Consider the following 22149-nt stretch of genomic DNA (forward strand, 5'->3'; position numbering starts at 1 on the left):
ACCACATTGAACTCTTTCCCCTTGTACCCGCCCCTGTTTCACATTTCCTTCTTTACTGTTACAGCAAGTGATTCACATCTACCCCCAAAAAAGGAAAAAATGCTGAGCCTTTCTCACTTTGGCACCACCACCCCCCCCCCCACCATTTCTAGTTATCCTTTAAGGATCAACTCAAAAGAGACACTCTGCCCCAGCCTCCCTGTTTCTATAAATGCTCCATTTTCTCCTCTGATTCTTTGTGTCACTGTATCTGTTACTTTTAGAGCACTCAGTACTTTTTGATTTGTATGGCCATTTACGCCTTTCTTATTAGAAGACAATCCATGACGGATTCATTTTTATATTCCTAGCCAAGAATACAGCTCACTTGTAGGATTGTTCAAGGGAACAGAAAGTAAGAAGCTATGAACAACAACAACAAATGATGTCCAAGGCAGAAGTAAGTTTCTCAATGCTCAGGCTAGAGATGGCAGCTCCTCTGGCTCACCTATTGTCAACTTAGGCTCACCTTTGTGAACAGACTCATCTATCATCCTGTGATGCCCCTGAGGCCCAGATCGCCTCATTCCCCCCAACCACCACCACCAGAATGCTTTTCAACACAGTGCTCTGGAGAGTCCTAATCAACAGGTCAGGGTTGGCATGACAGAGAAATCTAATTGTCATCACTGATTTGGACTTTTCCATGAAGTGAAAGTTAGAGTTTAGCAGGCTGAACATTGAGGTGGTAATAATTTGGATCAAGGACTGTCCATAACAGAAAAGAGCAATTAGCAAAACTATTCATTATACTTTCATGTTCATGTCTCATCTCAAGGCTAATTATTTGTATAATTAACGTGTTACCAAATGCAAATAATTGATGAGCCTGATCTCTTAGAATGGAACACGAGTCTTGTGAAATGTAAATAGCTGTGAATTACTAACAGTTTCCTTTACATCGCCTAATAGGGCAACGCCTGTAAAATTAAACCATTTTAGTGTAATCCCATGTATGCTAACAGACTGACAAAGTAAAACAATACGATGCATGCTTAAAGGCAATGAAAAAGCACAGGTTTTTAAATTCTCACTCTACTACTTTCTAGCTGTGACCTTGGGCAAGTTACTTAATCTCCGTTTACTCATGTTATTTATAAATCTCAGTTTCCGCATTTATGAAATGGGTGTAACAGTGGCCCCTAGTTCACAGGATTGTTGAGAATTAAATGAGGGTTGACTCATTTGTAAAGACTGCACAATAAATGAGAGCCATTGTTTTCATTATTATACTTCGTGTTGCTTGGATTTTATACAGAAAGAAATATTGGATACATGTATATGTGTAGCTGAATCCCTTCACTGGAACTATCACAACATTGTTAATTGGCTATACTGCAATACAAAATAAAAAATTCAAAACAAAAAAAAATTCGAGGGAAAGGGAATGTATTCAGATGTCCCTGCTACAACACCATCTATGTGTTCCTGTAAAGTTCCTATGGTGTACAGCATAGCCCATTGAAAAGAACTGGACTACCTGGGATAAAAAAAAAATAAGGTTGGGAAGACCACTCAAAAAACCAGTACAATTTTGTAACCCAAGCACTAACAAAAACAATGTCAGTACTAACAAAATAGTAGCCCTACTAAACCTTAGCTTGAACATTGCACACTGCATTCCTTGAATTCAGGGACTGCTGGTGCTTCTTTTGAGATAAAAGTCCTGGAGAACATTCATTTCTAAGAGGGATCAGTTTAATCAAAATTAAACATGTGATTTAAGGAGTAGTGTTGTAGTTTAAAGGGAAATGTCTTCACAGATTCATCGTCTGTACCCCGACTTCTCATAGAAAGCACAACATGATGATAACAGGGATTCTTAAAGTCACTGAATCAGTTACTTTTTGCAGCTAAAAAAATTCAGCTTTTCTTAGAGGTAGTTGCTATAAGAAAGAGTGCCTCTGTGTCTCTGGTTGCTTCAAAATATTAACATGCTAAGAAAAATAATTGCATAGGAAACAACGTGACTTCCGTGTTATATCAATTCCCTATTTACCTATGGCAGGTAAGGTAATTCACATGTAAAACACATGTTGTAGCAGTACAGTTTGCATTGCCTATCTCCTACCAGTTGCTGTGACAGGAGCTAAGTATAATCATATGATTTAATCTGCACATTTTTAATCTAAGGTGGTGGGTATCCCTATCTCTGATAAGGCTCAGGGACATTAACTTGCCTGAGATCACAAATTCTTAAGTAGCAAAGCCAGAACTCCTCTTTGGAATCGAACTGATTCCCAAATTCACATTCTTTATGACATTATACCCTTAAGAGCAGATGGAACAGGAAAGCAGACAGATACCCCTGGCTGTGTGATGAATAAAAGCCTGATTCCTAACCACAAGTCACTAACATTTAATCTCATTTAATTCTCACAACACCCCTCCTACTTAGCTATTCTTATCACCATTTTATAAATAAGAAAACTGAAGCTCCAAGGAGTTACAATTGGCTGATAGCCAAGCCAGGATTCAAAATTAGTCCTATCCAGTTCCTAAACTGGGGTGTTTCTCCCTATGTCCTATATATGTCTTTATGTTTAAAGACAGCATTCCTAAATATCTTAGTGTGTCTGCCTGCTAGTTTTCTAAAAAGCTGAGTTATACATCTCCACTCTCCCCTTCTCTCAGTCAGTGAATTTCACTGCATCATGTGCACACACGTACACCTGGAAATCCCCACAGGTGCAATTTATCAAGCATGCTTCATAGCACAACCATAAAATACTAGCCTCTTTCAGTGTTTATTTTTCTCTTTGTGCTATTTAAATTTGCCCTTTAAACAGCCTAGAAGAGAACCTATAACTAGAAAACGGTTACCTACTTAGGATTCGAGAAAAGCAGTTTGTTAAGCAGAACATCATTTATTGATTCTGTTAATGTATTTTTATTTTGTAATTCTTAAAAATAAAAAACTACTATTGCCTTCTTGGTTAAAGGGGTGACAGTGTATTTGATCAACAAATATAAGATTTCTTTGCCATAATAATGCTGTTCTTCATATGGAAATGAGATACCAATCTATTGATTGGAAAGCTAAGTGAAATTAGGAAAACCATGCATCAGCAAAATGAGAAGTTAGAAGAAATAAATAAATCCTAGAGCTGAAAAATACAATGACCGAACTGAAGAATTCAACAGAGTCTCAAAAGCAGACTCAATTCTGCAGAAGAAAGAATCAGTGACCTAGAAGACAGGACACTTGAAAGGTGAAAGAATGAAAGAGTGAAAAAAGCCTATAGAACCTGTGGGATATAATAAGTGGAAGCAATATTTGCATTATGAGAATTCTAGAAATACAAGAGAAAAATGAACAAAGTATGTTTAAGGCAGTAATGGCTGGACTTCCAGTGGTTGAGAATCCACCTGCCAATGCAGAGGATCACTGATCTGGGAATGCTGCAGAGCAACCAAGCCCATGGGCCACAACTACTGAGCTTGTGCTCTAGAGCGTGTGAGCCACTGTTAAACTGCGTGCTGCAAGTACTGAAGTCCTCACACCTAGAGCCTGTGCTCCACAGCAAGAGGAGCCACCACAGTGAGAAGCCCACGTGACACACAGAGCCGCCCCCACTCACTGAAACTAGAGAAAGCCCACAAGCAACAAAGACCCAGCACAGCCAAAAATATATTTTTTTTTATTTTTAGAAGTTTTAATAACAGCTCAAAACTTCCCCAACTTTGGGAAAGAAATGGACATCTAGATCCATGAGGCCCAAAGGACCTCAAATAAGTTGACCTTAAATAGGGTGACACCAGGACACATCATCATTAAATTGTCAAAAGTCAAAGAAAGAACTTTGAATGCAGCAAAAGAAAAGAGAAGGTATCTCACAAGTTTATCAGTAGATTTCTCAATAGAAAATCTTTAGGCCAGAAGAGAATGGCATGATAAATTCAAAATATTCTGAATGTTTTTTGATACCAGTATGCTTTGATTTCTTTATCTTATTATCTTGTGTAACTTCTACAGGTTTCTCCCTTGTGGGTATCATGAGGCTTTTATAAAACAAGTTAAAATACCCTATTTTAAAGTGATAACCTCAATAGAATTCTCAGACTTTACACTTCTCATTCTCCAACCCCCTCCCCCCATCTTTTAGATTATGTTGTTGGTTTATGTACAATTTATAGTGACAGAAAAAAAAAAATAAAACTATCAACCGAGAATTCTATACCAGGCAAAGTTGTCCTTGAGAAATACAGGAGAAATAAAGCCTTTCCCAAACAAATGGTGAGGGAGTTCATCATTAGACCAGCCTTACCAGAAATGCTAAAGGGAGTTCTTTGAGTGGAAATAAAAGGATTCCACTCAACATCATAAAAACATAAGAAGGCAATGTAAAACTTACTGCTATTGGTAAATATATAGTCGAAGTTAGATTCTGTAATATGGTAACAGCAGTGTGTAATTCACTTACAACCCTAGTTTAAGAGTTAAAAAATGCTGCCACTTCCTCTGACCACACCAGTCCCAGTGGGTTGGTGCCCTGCCTGATGCCAGTCCACCCCCACCCCCCGGGCAGGTGAGTGCACTCTGGGGCAGCCTCAGCAGCAGATGCTGGTGGGAGGCCCCCACACAGAGGTGGGGTCGAAACCACAGCTGAGCCTCAGAGGCTGTGCAAGCAGAGCTGAGAGATCTCCTTGCAGCTGTAGGAACCATAGATTTACACCCCTGCTGTTGGCTTTGTCAAGTCAGTACCTGGGGAACATCCAAATGGGGGATGGGTCTGGCCTTAGCAGATGTGGGCTTTGTGAGCAAGTACACATAGGGATTGGACCAGGCCAGAATCTGAGCTTCCTCCGTAACTCCCAGAGCAGGTCCAGGTGCATGATTGCTGCAGTCCAGGGACCTGACTTCAGTGAATCTGCACAGGTGGCCTGGTGAAAACAATGCCTGAGAGACATCAGGGCCAACTGCCAGCATACTCACGGTTAAGGTGGGGCTGAGAGCAGTTCCAGTGACAGTGCAATTTGTGAGCACAATGGGTGAAAAGTGACACAGCAGAATACACTCACAGGTGAACAGCTCAAGAGGAGGAAAACCCAGTGACCTCTCTCAGTGAGAGTGCTCCAATTCTGCCTACCTCACACTGATATCAGCAACACAGCTTAGAAACAGATCTGGGGCTCCCTATTCCAACAACTTTCTTATCTCTTCTTGCTATTCTTTGGAACTCTGCATTCAGATGTTTATATCTTTCCTTTTCTCCTTTGCTTTTTGCTTCTCTTCTTTTCACAGCTATTTGTAAGGCCTCCCCAGACAGCCATTTTGCTTTTTGGCATTTCTTTTCTATGGGAATGGTCTTGATCCCTGTCTCCTGTACAATGTCATGAACCTCATTCCATAGTTAACATTTCATGCAAAGATGAGCTTGATAAAGGACAGAAATGGTATGGACCTAACAGAAGCAGAAGATATTAAGAAGAGATGCCAAGAATACACAAGAGAACTGTACAAAAAAGATCTTCACGACCCAGATAATCACGGTGGTGTGATCACTGACCTAGAGCTAGACATCCTGGAATGTGAAGTCAAGTGGGCTTTAGAAAGCATCACTACGAACAAAGCTAGTGGAGGTGATGGAAATCCAGTTGAGCTATTCCAAATCCTGAAAGATGATGCTGAGAAAGTGCTGCACTCAATATGCCAGCAAATTTGGAAAACTCAGCAGTGGCCACAGGACTGGAAAAGGTCAGTTTTCATTTCAATCCCAAAGAAAGGCAATGCCAAAGAATGCTCAAACTACTGCACAATTGCACTCATCTCACACACTAGTAAAGTAATGCTCAAAATTCTCCAAGCCAGGCTTCAGCAATATGTGAACCGTGAACTTCCTGGTGTTCAAGCTGGTTTTAGAAAAGGCAGAGGAACCAGAGATCAAATTGCCAACATCCGCTGGATCATGGAAAAAGCAAGAGAGTTCCAGAAAAACATCTATTTCTGCTTTATTGACTATGCCAAAGCCTTTGACTGTGTGGATCACAATAAACTGTGGAAAATTCTGAAAGAGATAGGAATACCAGACCACCTAATCTGCCTCTTGAGAAATTTGTATGCAGGTCAGGAAGCAATAGTTAGAACTGGACATGGAACAACAGACTGGTTCCAAATAGGAAAAGGAGTTCGTCAAGGCTGTATATTGTCACCCTGTTTATTTAACTTATATGCAGAGTACATCATGAGAAACACTGGACTGGAAGAAGCACAAGCTAAAATCAAGATTGCTGGGAGAAATACCAATAACCTCAGATATGCAGATGACACCACCCTTATGGCAGAAAGTGAAGAGGAACTCAGAAGCCTCTTGATGAAGGTGAAAGTGGAGAGTGATAAAGTTGGCTTAAAGCTCAACATTCAGAAAACGAAGATCATGGCATCCCGTCCTACCACTTCATGGGAAATAGATGGGGAAACAGTGGAAACAGTGTCAGACTTTATTTTTCTGGGCTCCAAAATCACTACAGATGGTGACTGCAGCCATGAAATTAAAAGATGCTTACTCCTTGGAAGGAAAGTTATGGCCAACCTAGATAGCATATTCAAAAGCAGAGACATTACTTTGCCAACAAAGGTTCGTCTAGTCAAGGCTATGGTTTTTCCTGTGGTCATGTATGGATGTGAGAGTTGGACTGTGAAGAAGGCTGAGCGCCGAAGAATTGATGCTTTTGAACTGTGGTGTTGGAGAAGACTCTTGAGAGTCCCTTGGACTGCAAGGAGATCCAACCAGTCCATTCTGAAGGAGATTAGCTCTGGGATTTCTTTGGAAGGAATGATGCTAAAGCTGAAACTCCAGTACTTTGGCCACCTCATGCGAAGAGTTGACTCATTGGAAAAGACTCTGATGCTGGGAGGGATTGGGGGCAGGAGGAGAAGGGGACGACAGAGGATGAGATGGCTGGATGGCATCACTGACTCAATGGACATGAGTCTCAGTGAACTCCGGGAGTTGGTGATGGACAGGGAGGCCTGGCGTGCTGCGATTCATGGGGTCGCAAAGAGTCGGACACGACTGAGCGACTGATCTGATCTGATTCCAACAACCAGGGAGCAAACCCTACCCCTGACAGGGCAGTAACAACCACAGATCAAGGGGGAGGCCCCATTCAACATGCAGTGCAGACTCAAGTCACCACAACATCAGTCATACCTCCTATCAAGGGATAATGTCCTGCATACATTCAGAAAAGAGGTGGAAGACACTTATACTATAAACAGCCCTTGCATCAAAAAGTATTAAAGTCATACAGGCTACACAGGGAAGTTCCCACATAAAAATAGCCCTCCAAATCAGTCTTGAGGGTCAGGCATTGGGAGGAAGAACTCCAAGAGCATTTGGCTTTGAAGGCTAGCAGAGACTGAGTGCAGGAGCTCCACATGGCTGGGAGAAACAGAGGTTCCACTCTTGGAGGGTGTATTCAAGACTCTGTGTGTAGTGGGACCCAACAGAAAGCAGTACCTCCATAGGAACTGGGGCTAGACCTAACTAGGGGTCTTGAAGGATCTTCTTTAGAGGCAGAGGTTGACTAGCTCACTTGGGGGCAAGGACACTGCTGGCAGAGACCCTAAGGAATATTGATCAGCATTAGCTCTCCAAATGGTCCCCATTTTGGCACCAAGACCAGGCCTCACCAACCATCTACAGGTTCCAGAGCTGGAATGCCTCAGGCCAAACAATGAGCAAGACAGGAACACAGCCCCACCCATTAGCAGACAGGCTGCCTTAAGTCATACTGAGCTCACAACTTCCTCAAAACACACCATATGACACAGCCCTGCCCACCAAAGGGATAAGACCCAGCTCCACCCACCAGAGGGCAGACAGCAGTTCCTTCCACCAGAAAGCCCCCATAAGCCCCTGGACCAGCCTCATCCACCATAGGGCAGACACCAGGCATAGCAATAATTATGATCCTCAGGCTGCAGACAGGTGACCACAAGCACAGAAAGTTAGATAAAATGAGATGACAGAGAAATTTGTTGCAAAGAAACAAGGTAAAAATCCACAAGAACAACTAAATCCAAGAGAAGATAGGCAATCTACCTGAAAAAAAAATTCAGAGTAATGATAGTAAAGATGATTTTAAAAATCTCAGAAAAAGAATAGAGGCACATCTTCCCTAGTGGCTCAGTTGGTAAAGAATTTGTCTGTAATGCAGGAGACCATTTGCCAATGCAGGAGGCAGAGGTTCAGTCCCTGGGTCAGGAAGATACCCTGGAGAAGGAAATGGTGACCCACTCCAGTATTCTTGCCTGGGAAACCCCACGGACAGAGGAGCCTGATGGGCTACAGTCCATGGGCTCACAAGAGTTGGACCCAACTTAATGATGAAACCATCACCACAGATAAAGAAGATACAAGAAATGCTTAACAAGGAGCCAGAATATTTAGAACAAACAGAAATGAACAATAAAATAACTGAAATGAAAAATACACTACTACTTCTACTAGTACTACTACTACTACTAAGTCGCTTCAGTCATGTCCGACTCTGTGCGACTCCACAGACGGCAGCCCGCCAGGCTCCACTGTCCCTGGGATTCTCCAGGCAAGAACACTGGAGTGGGTTGCCATTTCCTTCTCCAATGCATGAAAGTGAAAAGTGAAAATGAAGTCACTCAGTCATATCCGACTCTTCGCAACCCCAGGGACTGCAGCCTACCAGGCTCTTCTGTCCATGGGATTTTCCAGGCAAGAGTACCGGAGTGGGGTGCCATTGCCTTCTCCGGAAAAATACACTGGAAGGAATCAAAAGCAAAATAAATGAGGCAGAAGAACAAATAAGTGAGCTGAAAGATAGGATGGTAGAAATCACTGTCACAGAACAAAGAAAAAATAATGAAAAGAAATGAGACAGTCCCAGACATTTCTGGGACAATATTAAATGCACCAACATTAACATTATAGGAATTGCAGAAGGAGAAAAGAAAGAGAAAAGACCTTAGAAATATTTGAAGACATTATAGCTGAAAACTTCTCTAACATGAGAAAGGAAACACAAGAAGCACAGAGTTCCATATAGGATGAACTCAAAGGGTAACACACTGAGACACATATTAATCAAATTGACAAAAATTAAAGACAAAAAAAAATCAAAACCAACAAGGGAAAAGCAACAAATAGCATACAAGGAATTACTGTAGGGTTACCAGCTAATTTTTCAGAAGAAACTCTGCAGACCAGAAGGAAGTGTCACAATATGTTTCAAGTGATGAAAGGGGAAAATCTGCAAACAAGAATATTCTACCAGCAAGGCTGTCATTCAGATTCAATGGAAAATAAAAAGCTTTATAGACAAGCAAAAGCTGAAAGAATTCAGTACAACCAAGCCAGCTTTGGGCTTCTCTGATAGCTCAGTTGGTAAAGAATCCATCTGCAATGCAGGAAACCCTGGTTCGATTCCTGGGTCAGGAAGATATGCTAGAGAATGGATAGGCTACTCACTCCAGGATTCTTGGGCTTCCCTTGTGGCTCAGCTGGTACAGAATCCACCTGCAGTGTAGGAGACCTGGGTTCGATTCTTTGGTTGGGAAGATCCCCTGGAAAAGGGAAAGGCTACCCACTCCAGTATTCTGGCCTGGAGAATTTCATGGACTGTATAGTCCATGGGTTGCAAAGAGTCGGACATAACTGAGAGACTTTCACTTCCACACAAGCTTTACAACAAATGTTAAAGAACTTCCCTAGGTGGGAAACAGACCAACAACTTAAAACAACCTTGTGTGTGTGTGTACGTGTGTGGACTGCTATATCAAAACCTCATTGAAACAGCAAACCAAAGGACTACAATACATGCATGAAAAAGAAAACACAATCGAAACACAACACTAAAGATAGTCATCAGATCACAACAGAACAAAAGAAGGGAAGAAAAAAGACCTATCAAAACAAAAAACAAAACCACAAAGCAATTAAGAAAGTGCCAATAAGAAAATATATATCAATAATTACCTTACCTGTAAATAGATTAACCAAAAAGAAATAGAAATTATAAAAACAGACTAATCACAAGTAATGAAATTGAAACTGTGATGAAAAAATTCCCAATAAACAAAAGTCCAGTACCAGCTGACTTCACAGAAAAATTCTATTAAACACTTAGGGAAGAGTTAATACCTATCCCACTGAAACTCTTACAAAAAATTGCAGAGGAAAGAAAACTCCCAAGCTCATTCTACCAGGCCACCATCACCCCATTATAGGAACCAAATATACTACAAAAAAAAAAAAAAAACACTATAAGGTCAATATCACTGATGAACAAAAATGCACAAATCTTCAACAAAAATACTAGCAAAGGGAATTTAACAACACATTAAAAGGATCATATACTATGAACCAGTGGAATTTATCCCAGGGATGCAAGGATTCTTCAGTATTTGTAAATCAATGTGATACATCATGTTAACTGAATAAAAACCATATGATCATCTCAATAGATGCAGAAAAAGCTTTTGACAAAATTCAATACCCATTTATGGGGAAAAAAAAAAAAACCTCTCTGGAAAGTGGGCATGGCGGGAACATGCCTCAACATAATAACAGCCATATATAACAAACCCACAGGAAACATCATTCTCAATGGTGAAAAACTGAAAGCATTTCCTCTATTGTCAGGAACAAGACAAGGATGTCCACTCTTACTTTTATTCAACACAGTTATGGAAATCCTAGCCACAGCAGTCTAGATTAGAAAAAGAAATAAAAGGAATCCAAATTGGAAAAAAAACTGTTTGCACATGACCTAATACTACACATCAGATCAGATCAGATCAGATCAGTTGCTCAGTCGTGTCTGAATCTTTGCGACCCCATGAATCGCAGCACGCCAGGCCTCCCTGTCCATCACCAACTCCCGGAGTTCTCTCAGACTCATGTCCATCGAGTCAGTGATGCCATCCAGCCATCTCATCCTCTGTTGTCCCCTTCTCCTCCTGCCCTCAATCCCTCCCAAACATCAGAGTTTTTTCCAATGAGTCAACTCTTCACATAAGGTGGCCAAAGTACTGGAGTTTCAGCTTTAGCATCATTTCTTCCAAAGAAATCCCAGGGCTGATCTCCTTCAGAATGGACTGGTTGGATCTCCTTGCAGTCCAAGGGACTCTCAAAAGTCTTCTCCAACACCACAGTTCAAAACCATCAATTCTTCAGCACTCAGCCTTCTTCACAGTCCAACTCTCACATCCATACATGACCACAGGAAAAACCATAGCCTTGACTAGACGAACCTTTGTTGGCAAAGTAATGTCTCTGCTTTTCAATATGCTATCTAGGTTGGTCATAACTTTCCTTCCAAGGAGTAAGCGTCTTTTAATTTCATGGCTGCAGTCACCATCTGTAGTGATTTTGGAGCCCAGAAAAATAAAGTCTGACACTGTTTCCACCATTTCCCCATCTATTTCCCATGAAGTGGTGGGACGGGATGCCATGATCTTCGTTTTCTGAATGTTGAGCTTTAAGCCAACTTTATCACTCTCCACTTTCACCTTCATCAAGAGGCTTCTGTGTTCCTCTTCACTTTCTGCCATAAGGGTGGTGTCATCTGCATATCTGAGGTTATTGATATTTCTCCCGGCAATCTTGATTTTAGCTTGTGCTTCTTCCAGTCCAGCGTTTCTCATGATGTACTCTGCATATAAGTTAAATAAACAGGGTGACAATATACAGCCTTGACGTACTCCTTTTCGTATTTGGAACCAGTCTGTTTTTCCATGTCCAGTTCTAACTGTTGCTTCCTGACCTGCATACAAATTTCTCAAGAGGCAGATCAGGTGGTCTGGTATTGCCATCTCTTTCAGAATTTCCCACAGTTTATTGTGATCCACACAGTCAAAGGCTTTGGCATAGTCAATAAAGCAGAAATAGATGTTTTTCTGGAACTCTCTTGCTTTTTCCATGATCCAGCGGATGTTGGCAATTTGATCTCTGGTTCCACTGCCTTTTCTAAAACCAGCTTGAACACCAGGAAGTTCACGGTTCACATATTGCTGAAGCCTGGCTTGGAGAATTTTGAGCATTACTTTACTAGTGTGTGAGATGAGTGCAATTGTGCGGTAGTTTGAGCACTCTTTGGCATTGCCTTTCTTTGGGATTGGAATGAAAACAGACCTTTTCCAGTCCTGTGGCCACTGCTGAGTTTTCCAAATTTGCTGGCATATTGAGTGCAGCACTTTCTCAGCATCATCTTTCAGGATTTGAAATAGCTCAACTGGAATTCTATTACCTCCACTAGCTTTGTTCATAGTGATGCCTTCTAAGGCCCACTTGACTTCACATTCCAGGATATCTGGCTCTAGGTCAGTGATCACACCATCATGATTATCTGGGTCGTGAAGATCTTTTTTGTATAGTTCTTCTGTGTATTCTTGCCACCTCTTCTTAATATCTTCTGCTTCTGTTAGGTCCATACCGTTTCTGTCCTTTATCAAGCCCATCTTTGCATGAAATGTTCCTTTGGTATCTCTGATTTTCTTGAAGAGATCTCTAGTCTTTCCCATTCTGTTGTTTTCCTCTATTTCTTTGCATTGATCGCTGAAGAAGGCTTTCTTATCTCTCCTTGTTATTCTTTGGAACTCTGCATTCAGATGTTTATATCTTTCCTTTTCTCCTTTGCTTTTCACTTCTCTTCTTTTCACAGCTATTTGTAAGACCTCCCCAGACAGCCATTTTGCTTTTTTGCATTTCTTTTCCATGGGGATGGTCTTGATCCTTGTTTCCTGTACAATGTCACGAACCTCATTCCATAGCTCATCAGGCACTCTATCTATCAGATCTAGGCCCTTAAATCTATTTCACACTTCCACTGTATAATCATAAGGGATTTGACTTAGGTCATACCTGAATGGTCTAGTGGTTTTCCCTACTTTCTTCAATTTCAGTCTGAATTTGGCAATAAGGAGTTCATGGTCTGAGCCACAGTCAGCTCCTGGTCTTGTTTTTGCTGACTGTATAGAGCTTCTCCATCTTTGGCTGCAAAGAATATAATCAATCTGATTTCGGTGTTGACCATCTGATGATGTCCATGTATAGAGTCTTCTCTTGTGTTGTTGGAAGAGGGTGTTTGTTATGACCAGTGCATTTTCTTGGCAAAACTCTATTAGTCTTTGCCCTGCTTCATTGCATATTCCAAGGCCAAATTTGCCTGTTACTCCAGGTGTTTCTTGACTTCCTACTTTTGCATTCCAGTCCCCTGTAATGAAAAGGACATCTTTTTGGGGTGTTCGTTCTAAAAGGTCTTGTAGGTCTTCATAGAGCCGTACAACTTCAGCTTCTTCAGCATTACTTGGGGCATAGACTTGGATTACTGTGATACTGAATGGTTTGCCTTGGAAACAAACAGAGATCATTCTGTCATTTTTGAGATTGCATCCAAGTACTGCATTTCGGACTCTCTTGTTGACCATGATGGCTACTCCATGTCTTCTGAGGGATTCCTGCCCGCAGTAGTAGATTAATGGTCATCGGAATTAAATTCACCCATTCCAGTCCATTTCAGTTTGCTGATTCCTAGAATGTCGACATTCACTCTTGCCATCTCTTGTTTGACCACTTCCAATTTGCCTTGATTCATAGACCTGACATTCCTGGTTCCTATGCAATATTGCTCTTTTCAGCATTGGACCTTGCTTCTATCACCAGTCACATCCACAGCTGGGTATTGTTTTTGCTTTGGCTCCATCCCTTCATTCTTTTTGGAGTTATTTCTCCACTGATCTCCAGTAACATATTGGGCACCTACTGACCTGGGGAGTTTCTCCTTCAGTATCCTATCATTTTGGCTTTTCATACTGTTCATGGGGTTCTCAAGGCAAGAATACTGAAGTGGTTTGCCATTCCCTTCTCCAGCAGACCACATTCTGTCAGATCTCTCCACCACGACCCGCCCATCTTGGGTTGCCCCACGGGCATGGCTTAGTTTCATTGAGTTAGACAAGGCTGTGGTCCTAGTGTGATTAGATTGACTAGTTTTCTGTGAGTATGGTTTCAGTGTGTCTGCCCTCTGATGCCCTCTTGCAGCATCTACCATCTTACTTGGGTTTCTCTTACCTGGGCATGGGGTATCTCTTCACGGCTACTCCAGCAAAGCACAGCCAATGCTCCTTACCTTGGACGAGGGGTATCTCCTCACCGCCGCCCTTCCTGGGAAATCCTAAAGATGCCACCAGAAAACTTAGTGCTGATCAATGAATTTAGTAAAGTTGCAGGATATAGAATTACTGCGCAGACATTTCTTGCATTCCCTCACACTAGCAACTCCTTCATGGATCACAGCATTGTTGTAGTAAAGGGGCTTGCATAACTCAATGAAGCTATGAGCCATGCCATGCTAGGCAACCCATGACACACGGGTCAGTGAAGAGTTCTGACAAAACGTGGTCCACTGGAGGAGGAAGTGGCAAACCATTCCAGTATTCTTGCTGTGAGAACCCCATGAAAAATATGAAAAGGCAAAAATATGACAGTGGAAGATGAGCCCCACAGGTCAGAAGGTGTCCAATATTCTACTGGGGAAGAGCAGAGAGCAATTACTAATAACTCCAGAAAGAATGAAATGGCTGGGCCAAAGCAAACGGTGCTCAGTTGTGGATGTGTCTGGTGGTGAAAGTAAAATCCAACGTTGTAAAGAACAATATTGCCTAGGAACCTGGAATGTTAGGTCCATGAATCAAGGTAAACTTGATGTGGTCAAGCAGGAAATGGCAAGAGTGAACATCAACACCTTAGGAGTAAGTGAACAAAAATGGACATGGATGGGAATGGGCGAATTTTATTCAGATGAGCATTATATCTACTACTGTGAGCAAGAATCCTTTAGAAGAAATGGAGTAGCCCTCATAGTCAACAAAAGAGTTGAAAATACAGTACTTGGATACAACCTAAAAATAACAGAATAATCTAGGTTCATTTCCAAAGCAAACCATTCAACATCACAGCAATCCAAGTCTATGCCCCAACCACTAATGCTGAAGAAGCTGAAGTAGACCAGTTCTATGAAGACCTACAACACCAAAAAAGATGCCCTTTCCATCATAAGGGATTGGAATCCAAAAGTAGGAAGAGAAGAGATACCTGGAGTAACAGACTTTGGCCTTGGAGTAGAATATGAAGCAGGGCAAAGGCTAACAGAATTTTATCAAGAGAACACAGGTCATAGCAAACATCTTTTTCCAGCAACACAAGAGACAACTCCACATGACCATCAGCAAATGGTCAATACCAAAATCAGATTGATTATATTCTTTGCAGCCAAAGATGGAGAAACTCTATACAGTCAGCAAAAAACAAGACCTGGAGCTGACTGTGGCTCAGATCATCAGCTTCTCATAGCAAAATTCAGGCTTAAATTAAAGAAAGCAGGGAAAACCACTAGGCCAGCCAGGTATGACTTAAATCAAATCCCTATGAATATGCAGTGGAGACGGCAAATAGATTCAAGGGATTAGATCTGGTACAGAGAGTGCCTGAAGAATTATGAATGGAAGTTCATAACATTGTACAGGAGGCAATGACCTAAATCATCCCAAAGAACAAGAAAGGCAAGAAGGCAAAGTGGTTGTCTAAGGAGGCTTTGCTGAGTAAAGAGAAATGAAAGGCAAGGGAGAAAGGGAAAGTTATACCCAAGTGAATGCAGAGTTCCAGAGAATAGCAAGGAGAAATAAGAAGGCCTTGTTAAATGAGCAATGCAAAGAAATAGAGGAAAACAACAGGATGGGAAAGACTAGAGATCTCTTCAAGAAAACTGGAGATATCAAGGGAACATTTCATGCAAGTTTGGGCACAACAAAGGACAGAAACGGTAAGGACCTAATAGAAGAGATTAAGAAGTGACAAGAATACACGGAAGAATTATGCAAAAGAGGCCTTAAAGACCCAGATAACCACGAGGGTGTGGTCACTCACCTAGAGCCAGACATTCTGGACTGTGAAGTCAAGTGGGCCTTCGGAAGCATTACTATGAACAAAGTGAGTGGAGGTGATGGAATTCCAGCTGAGCTATTTAAAATCCTAAAAGATGATGCTGTAAAAGTGCTGCAATCAATATGTCAGCAAATTTGGAAAACCCAGCAGTGGCCACAGGACTAGAAAAGATCAGGTTTTCAATCTAAAAGAAGGACAAGGCCAAAGAATGCTCAGACTACCATACAACTGTCTTCATTTCACAAGCCAGCAAGGTAATACTCAAAATCCTTCAAGCTAGGTTTTTGCAGTTTGTGAATTGAGAGCTAACGGATATACAAGCTGGGTTTAGAAAAGGCAGAGGAACCAGAGATCAAATAGCCAGCATCGTTAGATCATAGAGAAAGCAAGGGACTTCCAGAAAAATATCTGCTTCACTGACTATGCTAAAGCCTTTGATTGTGTGTGGATCACAACAAACTGTGGGAAAGTCTTAAAGAGATGGGAATACCAGACCACCTTACCTGTCTCCTGAGAAACCTTTAAGTAGGCCAAGAAGCAACAGTTAGAATCTGACATGAAACAATGGACTGGCTTAAAATTGGGAAAAGAGTACAACAAGGCTGTATATTGTCACCCTGCTTATTTAACATATATGCAGAGTATATCATGCAAAATGACAGGCTGGATTACTCACAAGCTGGAACCAAGAATGCTGGGAGAAATAAACTCAGATATGCAAATTATACCACTTTCACACAAAAAGTAAAGAGGAAATGAAGAGTCTCTTGAGGGTGAAAGAGGACAGTGAAAAAGCTGGCTTAAACTCAACATTCAAAAACTAAGATCATGGCATCTGCCCCATCTCTTCATGGCAAATAGAAAGGGGAAAAGTGGAAGCAGTAACAGATTTTCTTTCCTTGGGCTCCAAAATCACCACAGATGATGACTGCAGCCATGAAATTAAAAGACGCTTTCTCCTTAGAAGGAAAGCTATGACAAATCTAGGCAGCATATAAGAAAGCAGAGACATCACTTTGCTGTCAAAGGTCCATATAGTCAAAGCTGCTTTATATAGTAGTCATGTATGGATGTGAGAGTTGGACCATAAAGAAGGCTGAGTGCCAAAGAATTGATGCTTTTGAACTGTGGTGCTGGGGAGTCACCTTGAGAGTCCCTCGGACTACAAGGAGATAAAACCAGTCAATCCTAAAGGAAATCAACCCTGAAGATTCATTGGAAGGACTAATGCTGAAGCTCCAATACTTTGGCCACCTGATGTGAAGAACTGACTCATTGCAAAAGACCCTGATGCTGGGAAAGGCTGAAGGCAAAAGGAGAAAGAGGTGGCGGAGGGTGAGATGGTTGGATGGTATCATTGACTCAGTGGACATGACTGAGCAAACTCTAGCAGACAGTGAAGGACAGGGAAACCTAGTGTACTGTAGTCCACGGGGTGGCAAAGCGTCAGACATGTCTTAGTGACTGAACAACAACAAATATGCTAGTGACACAGGACTAGAAGGAGAAACTAAGGAAATCCCATTCACCATTGTGTGAAAAAGAATAAAATACCTAGGACTGAACCTACTTAAGGAGGCAGAAGACCTGTATTCAGAAAACTATAAAATGCTGATGAAAGAAATCAAAGATGACACAAACAGATGGAGAGAGATACCATGTTCTTGGATTGGAAGAATCAATATGGTGAAAATGAAAATATTACCCAAAGCAATATACAGATTTAATTCAATCCTTATCAAAATACCAATGACATTTTTCAAAGAATTAGAACAAAAAAAATTACAGTTGGTATGGAAACACAAAAGGCCCTGAAGAGCCACAGCAATCTTGAGAAATGAAAATGGAACTGGAGGAATCAGGTCCCTCACTTCAGACTACATATACCACAAAAGATACAGTAATCAAGACAGTGTGGTTCTGACACACACACACACACAAAGAAATATGGATTAATGGAACAAGATAGAAAGCCCAGAGATAAACCCATGCACCTAATCTATGACAAAGGAGGCAAGAGTATACAATGGAGAAAAGACAGTCTCTTTAAAAAGTGTTGTTCGGAAAACCAAACAGCTGCATGAAAAAGAATGAAACTACAACACTCCCTAACAGCATACATGGGCTTTCCTGGTAGCTCAGACGGTAAAGCGTCTGCCTACAATGCGGGAGACCCGGGTTTGATCCCTGGGTCAGAAAGATCCCCTGGAGAAGGAAATGGCAACCCACTCCAGTATTCTTGCCTGGAAAATCCCATGGACCGAGGAGCCTGGGAGGCTACAGTCCATGGGGTCACAAAGAGTAGGACACGACTAAGCGACTTCACTTTTCAACAGCATACAAACAATAAAAATTCTCAAAATGGATTTAGAGACCTAAGTGTAACCCTATAAAACTCTTAAGAGGAAAAATAGGCAGAACACTTTTTGACATAGATCACAGCAAGATCTTTTTTGACCTGCCTCCTAGAATAATGAAAATAGAAACAAAAATAAACAAATGGGACCTAACTAAACTTAAAAGATTTTTCACAGCTTAGGAGACCATAAAAAAGAGGAAAAGACAACCCTTAGAATGAGTAAAAATATTTGTAAATGAAGCGACTGACAAGGGATTAATCTCCAAAATATACAAACAGCTCATGCTGATCAATATTAAAAAAACCCAATCAAAAAATGGGTGAAAGACCTAAATAGAAATTTCTCTAAAGACATACAGATGCCCAAGAAGTACATGAAAAGATGCTTAACATCACTAATTATTAGAGAAATGAAAATCTGCTGCTAAGTCGCTTCATGTCTGACTCTGTGCGACCCCATAGACAACAGCCTACCAGGCTCTGCCATCCCTGGGATTCTCCAGGCAAGAACACTGGAGTGGGTTGCCATTTCCTTCTCCAATGCATGAAAGTGAAAAGTAAAAGTGAAGTCGCTCAGTCGTGTCCGACTCTTAGTGACCCCATGGACTGCAGCCTACCAGGCTCCTCCATCCATGGGATTTTCCAGGCAAGAGTACTGGAGTGGGTTGCCATTGCCTTCTCTGGAGAAATGAAAATCTACAAAACTACAAAGAGGTATTACCTCACACCAGTCAGAATGGCCATGATCAAAAAAAAAAAAAAATCTACAAACAAATGCTGGAGACAATGTGGAGAAAACTGTTGGTGGAAATATTGGTATAGCCACTATGGAGAGCACTATGGAGGCTCCTTGAAACCTAAAAATAAAGTTACCATATGATCCAGCAATCACACTCCTGAACATATATTCAGAGAAAACCATAATTCAAAAAGACACAAGAACCCCAATGTTCACTGCAGCACTATTTACAATAGCCAAGACATGGAATCAAACTAAAAGTCCATTGACAGATAAATGGATAAAGAGGATATGGTACATATATACAATGGAATATTACTTAGCCATAAAAAACCAAAATAATGCCACTTGCAGCTACATGGATGGACCTAGAGATGGTGTTACTGGGTTAAGTACATCAGAGAAAGACAAATATCATATGATATCACTTATATGTGGAAACTAAAAAATGGTACAAATGAACCTATTTATAAGACAGATGTAGAAAACAATCTTATGGTTACCAGGGGGGAAAGGTGAGGTGATGGGGAGAGATAAATTGGGAGATTGGGATTAAAATATACACACTGCTATATAAAAAATAAGGACTTCCCTGGTGGCTCACACTGTAAAGCATCTGTCTACAATGTGGGAGACCTGGGTTTGATCCCTGGATCAGGAAGATTCCCTGGAGAAGTAAATGGCAACCTACTCCAGTACTCTTGCCTAGAAAATCCCATGGACGGAGGAGCCTGGTGTCCATGGGGTCACAAAGAGTCAGACACGACTGAGCGACTTCACTTCACTTCACTTCATATATAAAATAGATAACTAATAAGGACCTACTGTATAGCACACAGAACTCAATTCAATACTTTGTAATGACCTATATGAGAAAAGAATCTAAAAAAGTGGATATATTTATATGTAGAATTGATTCACTTTTCTGTACAGCAGAAATTAACACAATATTGTAAACCAACTATACTCCAATTTTTTTAAAAGATAAGTTACAGAATAGAAAAAAAAACTTCAATAACCTATAATAATCTCTGATTGGTTTCACAATATAAAAAATATGTAAAGTATACCATCACAATCTAAAATGTGAGGGGGAAGAAAAGGACAAGTAAAAGTTTTGAAATGCTACTGAAGTTATCACTTTAAAATAGGGTGTTGTTATTTTAATATACTTTATGTAAGCCTCATGGTACCCACACGGGAGAATTACCTGTAGTAAGTACACAAAGGAACACGGTACAGAAGTTCTGATACATGATACTGATACAAAAAGATATGAAAACACACTCACAAACAGCAGCAGCAGAAGAAATAATGTATCTACAAAAGCCAGAACATATTAACAAAATGGCAATCATAAGTACTGACCTATCAATAATTACTTTACTTGTAAATGGATTAAATTCTCCCATCGAGAGATACAGAATGGCGAATAAATATAAAAACACGATCCAATGACATACTGCCTATATGAGAGTCACTTTAGCCTTAAAGCACACAGACTGAAAGTAAAGGAATGGAAAAAGGTATTTCAAGCAGAAGGTGAAAAAAAATAGAGCTAGCTATCAGACTTCTCAAAGTATAGAGGTAGCTATCAGATACTTAGACAAAACAGACTCAAAACTGAAAATGGTAAAAAGAGACAAAGGTCATTAATGATAAAGGGATCAACACATCAAGAAGAGGTAACAATTGTAAATATTTGTGCCCCCACATGGAAGCACCTAAATATATAAAGGAGAAATTAAAATATCTAATAGGAGAAATAAACAGCAACAAAATAGTAGTTGGGGATTTTAATAACCCCACTCTCAGCAATGGATAGATCATCCACACAGAGACTCAGTAAGGAAATAGTGGATGTGAACAACACAATAGAGCAAATGGACCTGACAGACATACAGAACACCACTGACAACAGCAGAATACAAATTCTTCTCAGCCACACATGTAATACTTTCTAGGATAGACCATATACTAGGCCACAAAACAAGTCCTAAAAACTTAAGATTGAAATCAGTCCAAGTATTAATATTTCTGACTATAATGATGTACAACTAGAAATCGATAACAGAAGGAAAATTGGAAAACTCACAAATACATGGAAATTAAACATTCTCCTGAGCAACCAATGCATCAGAGCATCAATTAAAAGGGAAATTCTGTAGATTTCAGTTATAACTGGGCTTCCCAGGTAGTGCTAGGGGTAAGGAACCCACTTGCCAATGCAGAAGATGTAAGAGAGGCAGGTTCAATTCCTGGGTCAGGAAGATCCCCTGTAGAAAGCCATGGCAACCCACTCCAGTATTGTTGCCTGGACAATTCTGTGGACAGAGGACCCTGGAGGGTTACAGTCCATAGGGTCTCAAGACAGACAAATTTGGCTTTGGAATATGGAATGAAGCAGGGCAAAGACTAATAGAGTTTTGCCAAGAAAATGCACTGGTCATAACAAACACCCTCTTCCAACAACACAAGAGAAGACTCTATACATGGACATCACCAGATGGTCAACACCGAAATCAGATTGATTATATTCTTTGCAGCCAAAGATGGAGAAGCTCTATATAGTCAGCAAAAACAAGACCAGGAGCTGAATGTGGCTCAGACCATGAACTCCTTATTGCCAAATTCAGACTTAAATTGAAGAAAGTAGGGAAAACCACTAGACCAAACCACTAGACCATTCAGGTATGACCTAAATCAAATCCCTTATGATTATACAGTGGAAGTGTGAAATAGATTTAAGGGCCTAGATCTGATAGATAGAGTGCCTGATGAACTATGGAATGAGGTTCGTGACATTGTACGGGAGACAGGGATCAAGACCATCCCCATGGAAAAGAAATGCACAAAAGCAAGACGGCTGTCTGGGGAGGCCTTACAAATAGCTGTGAAAAGAAGAGAAGCGAAAAGCAAAGGAGAAAAGGAAAGATATAAACATCTGAATGCAGAGTTCCAAAGAATAACAAGGAGAGATAAGAAAGCCTTCTTCAGCGATCAATGCAAAGAAATAGAGGAAAACAACAGAATGGGAAAGACTAGAGATCTCTTCAAGAAAATCAGAGAGACCAAAGGAATATTTCATG

At 40.8% G+C, this 22149-nt stretch overlaps 1 long non-coding RNA gene across 1 annotated transcript in view; it reads right to left on the reverse strand.

The window, feature by feature from the left end:
• Positions 1 to 13903: 13903 nt before the first annotated feature.
• The window catches only part of LOC133231623 (uncharacterized), an 81319-nt gene continuing 73073 nt past the window's right edge, over positions 13904 to 22149 (reverse strand). The window contains exon 3 of the long non-coding RNA XR_009731170.1: positions 13904 to 14193. This is a non-coding gene — a long non-coding RNA (uncharacterized LOC133231623). The remainder of the gene's footprint in view (positions 14194 to 22149) is intronic.

This window comes from Bos javanicus, chromosome 19 (genome assembly GCF_032452875.1).
Source record: "Bos javanicus breed banteng chromosome 19, ARS-OSU_banteng_1.0, whole genome shotgun sequence".
NCBI lineage: Eukaryota > Metazoa > Chordata > Mammalia > Artiodactyla > Bovidae > Bos > Bos javanicus.